The sequence below is a fragment of the Engystomops pustulosus genome, chromosome 2, assembly GCF_040894005.1.
Source record: "Engystomops pustulosus chromosome 2, aEngPut4.maternal, whole genome shotgun sequence".
Classification (NCBI taxonomy): domain Eukaryota; kingdom Metazoa; phylum Chordata; class Amphibia; order Anura; family Leptodactylidae; genus Engystomops; species Engystomops pustulosus.
In genome coordinates, this window is record NC_092412.1 from 210,903,104 (window position 1) to 210,912,880 (window position 9,777).

The window sequence follows — 9,777 nt, forward strand, 5'->3', positions numbered from 1 at the left end:
GGAGTATGAGCAACTCCCCTAATCGCTGTATGTGTGAGAGAATAGGACCTGCAAGCATTTTCAGGCCATAGAAATACATGGGACTATCTATTATAGTATCTATTGAAACAATGCATCGCACATGACCTAAAACTATGGGGAGATTTATGTCAGTTTCAGGTGTAGTAGCACTGACCTCCACCATACGCTGGCACGCAATAAATTTCCCCTGATGTTTGTGTGCATGAGGCCTAAATACTGGGATATATTGATCTGTTTATGAAACGATTCTGTGGTAATTTGCACTAAATAATGTTTGAATTGTTTTGATATGATATGCAAGGTGATTTAGACATTTTTAGACCCTTTTGTGATGGGTACATCTTCAATTAAAGGTGTGTGGTCTATGTTGAACAAAAAAATTCAAACAAAAATGCAGATTTTTTTGCACCTGTTAACTCTTTACCGACATTTGATGTAATATTACTGCATCGCGGGAGGAGCGTTCCCGCATTTTTCAGTAATTATAGGTCAAGCTTCTGGCGCTGGCTCCTAAAACTGAGCCGGCGGCAGAAGCTGCAGGTGTCAGCTATATATTATAGCCGACACCCGCCTCTAACATTCGCGATCGCGGTGTGTTAGGGGCATTTAATTTGAATTGGACCCCCCCCCCCATGGCGATTACTGGGGGGTCCGCTGCTTCAATCGCAGCCCCGGGACTGCCAATGTCCTGGGGCTGTGCGATCCTCTTCCGGGAGTCGGGTCCTGCCAGAAACAGCATGCTCAGTGTGTTACATTACACAGTGTAATACATGTGTATTACACAGTGTAATACATTGTGTAAGGTGAAGAAGAGCTTGATCAGTGGATCGCTTGTTCAAGCCAACCTGTTAAAGTAAACAAAAAAAGTTAAAAACATTAAATAAAAGCCCATTTTAATAAAAAGAATTAAATAATGTTAAAGTCCCCTAAACATAAACATTCCCTATACACATGTAATAAAGTAAAAAAAACCACAAAATCGCTAAAAAATCCCCAAATATTTGGAATCGCTGCGTCCGTAACAATCCGTACAATAACTAAGAAACATTATTTGGCCCGCTCGGTGAACGCCATGAAAACAAAACCCAAAAAACTTGCCAAAAATGTACATTTTTCATAAGATCTCTTCACAAAAATGTTCTAAAAAGTGATCAAAAACAGTTATGTGCGCCAAAATGGTCCCACTGAAAAGGACAACTCAACACGTAAAAAATAAGCCCTAAACTAGCGCCGTCATCCAAAAAATATTGAAGTTATGTCTCCGAAAAACAAATGAGATTTCTTCTATATTAGTTTTTTCCAGTAAAATTGTAAAAATAAATGAAAAACTATATAAATGAGGTATCATAATCGTAGTGATCTATAGAATAAAGATAATATAGTATTTTTAGTGTACGGTGTTCGAACCACAAAAAATACTAAAAGAAAGGAAACCAAAATTGACAATTTTCTTTTCACCCATACATTCAAGAGTTAATAAAATCTCATCAATAAGCTAATGAATGACCCACTAAAATGAAATATTTGTAAAGTGCATCTAATGTCGCAAAAAATAAGCCCTTATATGTCCAAATTGCCAAAAAAATAAAGATTGTATAGCCAATAAAAAGACAATGCATAATCTGCTCTGAATGGCGCAGCTTCCCTTCGATGCCCTGGCATGTGCCCATACAGCAGGTTACCTCCACATATGGGGGATTGTTATACACGGGAGGGATTGGGTATCAAATTTTGTGGAGCGTTTTAGTATTTTATCCACTGAGAATTTGTACATTTTTTTGAAAAACGCATTCATTTAGCCAAAAAAATTTTACTTTCAAAATTGCATCCGATTTTTTTTTAACCCCTGTAAACCAATTAAAGGGTTAACAAACTTCATAAAAGTTGTTTTACGTACATTGAGGGGTGTAGCTTCTATAATGGGGTAATTTATGGGGTTTTACTTTTATTTAGGCCTCTCAAAGTGACTTGAAACCTGAGCAGGTCCCTCAATAGCAGGATTTTGCGTTTTTTATGAAAATGTGAAAAATTGCACCTGACGTTCAAAGGCCCATAACATCCTACAAAAATAAGACTATGCATAAAAAACCATGTCCACATAAAGAAGACTTGTCACGAGAAAAAAATTTCAAAATCACTTGGATATGTTAAAGCGTTTCAAAGTTATAACCATTTATAGTGACACAGGGCAGATTTGAAAAAATAGGCCGTGTCAGGAAGGTGAAAAGTGGCTTCGGCGTTAAGGGGTTAATAGGAGGTGCAAAGTACAACAAGACTGACTATGCCAGATTTATAAGCCAGCATTAGACACTTTGAAAAATCTGGCGCAGCATAAGACTGTCTCATCCAGCTCTGTAATTTCTGTCTTACTTTTAGAAATTTTGGAACATGTAAATTAATGGGTATCAGATCTATTGTTGAAATGTTGAGTTTCTCATTAAACAGATATGCAAAGGGTAAAGGGATTAAAGGGCACCTACCACCACAAATCTACCTATAAAGGTAGATTGGGTGGTAGGTGGGTCAATGGGACGTGAGGATAGCCCTTTAAGGGCTAATCCTCACGTCCCTGCACTTTTTTAATAACTTTAATTTGGTATTTATTCAAATTTACTTATGCGGCTACCGGGGCGTGGAGTAGCCGCATATGAGATTACATGAGACGGCTACTCCACGCCCCGGTAGCCATTTTACCCCTCCTACTCACCCATCTTCGGCGCGCAGCTCCGCGTAGCTGCGCGCCCTCGTCCGGCGATCCTGCCGTCTGCGCATGCGCAGAAGAGCAGGCCCGTGCCTGTTTCGGAGTTGTGACCGCGCAGGCGCGGGCCTGCTCTTCTGCGCATGCGCAGACGGCAGGATCGCCGGACGAGGGCGCGCAGCTACGCGGAGCTGCGCGCCGAAGATGGGTGAGTAGGAGGGGTAAAATGGCTACCGGGGCGTGGAGTAGCCGCCTCATGTAATCTCATATGCGGCTACTCCACGCCCCGGTAGCCGCATAAGTAAATTTGAATAAATACCAAATTAAAGTTATTAAAAAAGTGCAGGGACGTGAGGATTAGCCCTTAAAAGGGCTATCCTCACGTCCCATTGATCCACCTACCACCCAATCTACCTTTATAGGTAGATTTGTGGTGGTAGGTGCCCTTTAAATGTGGAACCATGTTCCTGGGCTGTATTCATACCTGCTACTGAATTGCTGGTATTTATTTATTTTCTGGTTCTACCAATGGAAAAACCAAACTACCGCAGTTTGGGATCCACCAGGAGTCTTGTGATGTAGATGTGAACCTTTGTAATGAAATATTCCAGACAAATGGTGCATCAAGATTATCAAGCAATAATTTGTGACCCAAATATTACTCGGACCTGAAAGTTACTGCTAACCTTGTGTGACTCATACCAAAAACACTACGTGTAAGGGCTGATTAGTCATTTTCTGTAAATCGGCTCATGTGGCTGCTATAATCTGATAACATTTACTGGCAGCCGCTGAACCTGGTACATGGTGCATATTAAAATGAAGAGTTCAGTCCAACCTTGTGGTTGTTGCAGTTGTTACTTTTATCTGGTTTTGGTCTTTTGTCCATGAAGGATTATCTCACACAAGTGCTGTCGAAGGCTACTTAAACTGGAGCGAATGCAGTCAATGCTACATGCACTGGAGGACTTTCCTGGACTGAATCTTGTATCGCTGGACTGAACTGACGTTTTTAGTTCAGTACGGGAAATCTACGCAGCGCACAGAGGGGGCTTATTTACTAAGGGACCGTGGGCGCACTTTTTCTGACATTTTTGGGATTTGCGCCGCTGGGACAGGTATTTAACTGGGGATTGTGTCAAACGATCAGATTATGGCGCAGCGGCGCTGGCTTTCATGCAACAAAAATCGGGGGACGGCCGTTGGATGATCCGACTGTTTCGGACTGAGCATGGGATTTAACTTTCAAATTGTGTTGCAAGATCAAGCACTTAGATGCACCAGGAAGAAGAAGGTGAACTCCGTTGGACCTGAACGGGGAAGAGACACATGCAGGATATCGGGCGCACAATCTTAGTGAATCAGGGCACATTGCATTAACGTCAGACAATACAATTTTTTGAACTCCGCAAGACCGGGTAAGTAAATGTGCCCCAGAGTGTTTGTTTTTCCCTGCACTCGCTCTCCAAAGGCCTTTTGCCCATGATGCATTTAGTGCGTTCAGGTTTTTTATACATATGTTTCAAAGATGTAGCTGTAAGCAGTAAAATTTAAACACAACTAGGATGACATAAGGACTACGAAAACGGAAGGTTGGATAACGCTGGGACTGGAATCTGAGAAAACTCTTACAAAAATTGTACCTTGTGACACTCGGTTTGTGGGCAACTGGTGTTATAGAAAAGGCCTCAAGTTCACTTATCAACCCCACCATGCGATGTTTAGTTAAACTACTTGTCAGTAACTCTTAGGCCGGTCGCCTAGAGCCAGCTCGGTCAAGGAAAAATGCTCTGTAGACTGGTGGGACATCTAAGACGATCCACCTATCACTGGACTGAACTGACAGCTCGGTTCAGTCCAGTGATACGAGGTTTGGGCCGGGAATGCTTCCAGTGCACGGAGGATTTTTTTTCTCTGACCAAACAACTGGCCTTATGCCCATATAAATACCTGCGAGCTCATCTCTATGTTTACACATGGCAATGGTTGGGGATTGTTCACCTGATCATTGACCAATGTAAAAAGTTCTTTGATTGAAGATCTGTGTAAGCGCATTTAAAGGGTTTGTTTCCCTACCTAAAAGATGGGGAATGAGCATAATGTCCTCCATTCACACAGAAGAGACTGGAGAGTTTGTTGAGCATGTAGACCACATTCATATGGAGCACTTATAGACCCCATTCTCATGATCATGGAGATTCTTACTTTTAAGTAAATCAAATTGTTAGAAACAATCCTGATTTTAGAAATCTACCAGTTATCATGTACAGTTTTTAATCAGCAAGTGTTAAATCTTAAAAGCTTAGGCCGCCAGGAAACTTTGGGCTACTTTTCTATCAGTGTGACAAGTTGTGAAAGTTTTTTTCTTTTCCCATAGTAAATACGTGTAAATTGCACATACATGTTACACTGTGGTAAAATAATTGTAGGATTTATGAATTCTATGTTATGTAGATGTCCAATGACAAGTATGGTCCAGAGCAAACAATGGTCCCATATGGTCATACTGCCAACAATGCATGTGAAAAGGCGCTTGTACTGAAAAGTCATCCACTGGCATTATTTTATTTTTCATAAAAATATATTTTTTTTAAAATGAATGGCCATGTCTTAAAATTGCAATTTCTTCAGCTGTCAGCGCTCTTGCACTATTTTAGGTAAATTTTCCCTTATGTCTTGCCTTGGAAAATTATTTGTAATTGTAATTCTTTTTATACTGGTCTTAGTATGGTTAATTAGTTATGATTGTTTGTGGATTGTGGGGGTTACAATGCCTTTCGTTAAAATCGTCCTACCTCGGGTTTTCTGAATTCCCAAATGTTAGCGCTGTCACATGATGTAAACATTCCCAAACATCTTGTAAGGAAAATAAATAATAAAAAAAAAATAATAATGTTGCCTCTGTTTTTCTATTCTCTACTTTAAAACATTGCTACAGTCCAGTCCTATGAATAACTTACAAAGACCTTAAAGCGGACTTGTGGCCCTAAAAAAATGCTCTAGAAGCTGGTTACTTAAGTAAGCAGCTCCTAGCGCTACCCCCAGATGTAGCAGTGTTACACTGCTAGCCTTATCAGAACCCTCCGATAAAGCTAGCAAACACTGCAGCGCCATAGCCTGAGAACGCTAGACCGCTGTAAGCTCTTGAATGGATGGTACCAACTTATTCATGAGGTGGTGGTCCGAGGCGCTGCTTCTTCCCCAGACCGTCCCTCCCACACCATAGGCCGGCGGTGACTGCCAGGCTTAATGCGGCAGTCACTGCCGGCCTATGGCGTGGGAGGGGCGGTCTGGGGAAAAAGTGCCTCAGACCACCCCCTCATGAATACGGTGGACCGATATAAGCTTGGTCCAGCGTTCTGAGGGAATGGCACTGCAGTGTTCGCTAGCTTTATCAGCAGGTTCCGATAAAGCTAGCAGTTTAACACTGCTACATCTGGGGTAACGCTTACATTAGTAAGCAGCTCCTAAAGTGTTTTTATTTTAAGGGTGACAGATCCTCTTTAAAGGAAATGAACCTATAATTAGCGGCAGAGACCGTGGGGACAAGATGTCCGGTGCTCTGGGCTGCTAATTATGCATGCTTCTGCGCACCTCCCTCTCCCATGCTGGGCAGGACCTTGCGCACTGGCCGCACACACTATGACGTCAGCAGCCACTGACAACACACTGGTAGATTTATTAATCTGTCCATGACAGAATTTTCTTGTAGTTTACACTAAAAAACAGTCTGCACCACATTTCTATGGTTTTAGACCATTTTCTGGATCTCCTATGACTAGCCTGGCAAAAGCTAGTGACCTAAGAAAAGGGGTGTGTGGTCTTACACCAAAAAGGTCCGTGCGCCTGAAATACTGCTGACCCGACAGAATTCTGTCCTAACTTTCTGGCGTAAAATAAGCCAACTATTAGGAGAAGGACAGAGTACGACTAGGACAGATTTATCATCCAGCATTAAAGGTGTACTAGGTGTGCAGATGAAGGGATACTCAAAAATTATTTCCAAAGGCCCTTAATGTTTTATAATAAAAAAAAATATATCAGTAATTAGAAAGCAAATCTGCTACTTGGAGGATAACATTGGCTGGTTTAACTGATGGCCTATAAAAGTCACACAAAAACCGCTCATGATTGGTAAAGCCTGTGAGCTGTCTCAAGACAGCCTTTGGATGAAATTAAAGGGGTATTCCCACAAACTAAAGTTAGGCCCTAACTTGCTGATCAGTGGTGGTCTCAGTGCTGAGACCCTCACAGATTGCTAAAACGAGGGGTCAGTCCGACCCCTCGACGCTCCGTCAGACTAATTGACCAGACGGCCGCACATGACCGTTCTGCTCCATTAATCTCTATGGAGCTGATGGAGATCTGCAAGTGCGGCGCTCTTCAATTTCCGTCAGCTTCATAGAGATGAATGGAGCAGAACAGTCATGCGTGGCCTTCTGCTTCATTAGTCTGACGAAGCGACGAGGGGTTTTGGCAATCTGTGGGGGTCTCAACACTGAGACCGCCGCTGATCAGCAAGTTAGGCTCCATCCCGTGGATAGGGCCTAACTTTAGTTTGTGGGAAAATCCCTTTAAGGCCCATTTCACATTATTCCGAAGGTATAACATTGTTTAGAAAAAAATCACACCTGGTTTTGCAGCCTCCTCAGGCATGTGCTTTCTTTTTGGATGCGTTTAAAAATGTGATGAAAACGGCACATGGGAAGGCACTCTCAGTGATAAAAAAGGGACCTTAAAAAAAATAGGACCTTTATAATTTTTTCCAAGGACTACGGATAGGTAAATACAAGCCAATGTGAAAACAACCATAGAAATCAATGCTTTTTGAGGCATCCGTGGAAATCACTGAACCACGGACATGAAAAACAAAGCCAAGGTGAGAGAGCCCTAAGGGCGCGTTCACACGTTGCGTTTTGACCTGCGTTTTCATTGTGTTTGAAACGCATATACAACAGCTGAGGAGGGGTGATTTGCCTAATTACATCACTGTTAACGCACGCGTTAACAAAATGTTAACGCAATGTTAACGCACGCGTTAACAAAACACATGCGTTAACATTGTGTTTACAAACGTAAATGGTAATGTAATTAGGCAAATCACCTCTCATCAGCTGTTGTATATGCGTTTCAAACGCAATGAAAACGCAACGTTTGAATGCGCCCTAAGTCTTTATACTCAATCATCAATAAGTGCACTCATGCCATGTATGAGCACCAAACGACGTAATGAACAATTATACTGGTGAACTGATTTAAAGGCTTAACAATTGCTATAAGACTGAAGGAAAATCCAAAGAACAGAATATTAAAATAAAAACATATGAAACCTATGAATATATAAATATTAGTGTAACCAATAAAGTGGTGCTAGTAATTAATAAGATGTTGTATGACAAGTATAATAGCTATCAGTGCAATATCTACGACGTGCAAGTTTATTGTTAATGTGAATAATAGAATATCACGTTTTAAAAAGTACTGTAAAGAGCCAGGGTGCCTAGCGTCATCCGATAAAGCATAAAATGCTTCATCACAAGCCGTGCGCTCCTCATCACTGTATGGTTGTGCCATGGTGGTGGTGGGCAGTGTACCCCATCACTGTATAATGTACATGGCAGTGCCATGGTGGTGGTGGGCAGTGTACCCCATCACTGTATGATGTACATGGCAGTGCCATGGTGGTGGTGGGCAGTGTACCCCATCACTGTATAATGAACATGGCAGTGCCATGGTGGTGGTGGGCAGTGTACCCCATCACTGTATAATGTACATGGCAGTGCCATGGTGGTGGTGGGCAGTGTACCCCATCACTGTATGATGTACATGGCAGTGCCATGGTGGTGGTGGTGGGCAGTGTACCCCATCACTGTATAATGAACATGGCAGTGCCATGGTGGTGGTGGGCAGTGAACCCCATCACTATATAATGTACATGGCAGTGCCATGGTGGTTGTGGGCAGTGTACCCCATCACTGTATGATGTACATGGCAGTGCCATGGTGGTGGTGAGCAGTGTACCCCATCACTGTATAATGAACATGGCAGTGCCATGGTGGTGGTGAGCAGTGTACCCCATCACTGTATAATGTACATGGCAGTGCCATGGTGGTGGTGGGCAGTGTACCCCATCACTGTATGATGTACATGGCAGTGCCATGGTGGTGGTGGGCAGTGTACCCCATCACTGTATAATGAACATGGCAGTGCCATGGTGGTGGTGGGCAGTGTACCCCATCACTGTATGATGTACATGGCAGTGCCATGGTGGTGGTGGGCAGTGTACCCCATCACTGTATAATGAACATGGCAGTGCCATGGTGGTGGTGGGCAGTGAACCCCATCACTATATAATGTACATGGCAGTGCCATGGTGGTGGTGGGCAGTGTACCCCATCACTGTATGATGTACATGGCAGTGCCATGGTGGTGGTGGGCAGTGTACCCCATCACTGTATAATGAACATGGCAGTGCCATGGCGGTGGTGGGCAGTGTACCCCATCACTGTATAATGAACATGGCAGTGTCATGGTGGTGGTGAGCAGTGTACCCCATCACTGTATAATGAACATGGCAGTGCCATGGTGGTGGTGAGCAGTGTACCCCATCACTATATAATGTACATGGCAGTGCCATGGCGGTGGTGGGCAGTGTACCCCATCACTGTATAATGAACATGGCAGTGTCATGGTGGTGGTGAGCAGTGTACCCCATCACTGTATAATGAACATGGCAGTGCCATGGTGGTGGTGGGCAGTGTACCCCATCACTATATAATGTACATGGCAGTGCCATGGTGGTGGTGGGCAGTGTACCCCATCACTGTATGATGTACATGGCAGTGCCATGGTGGTGGTGGGCAGTGTACCCCATCACTGTATAATGAACATGGCAGTGCCATGGTGGTGGCGGGCAGTGTACCCCATCACTGTATAATGTACATGGCAGTGCCATGGTGGTGGCGGGTAGTGCACCCCATCACTGTATGATGTACACGGCAGTGCCAGGGTGGTGGTGGGCAGTGTACATGACTGTGCCATGGTGGTGGCGGGCAGTG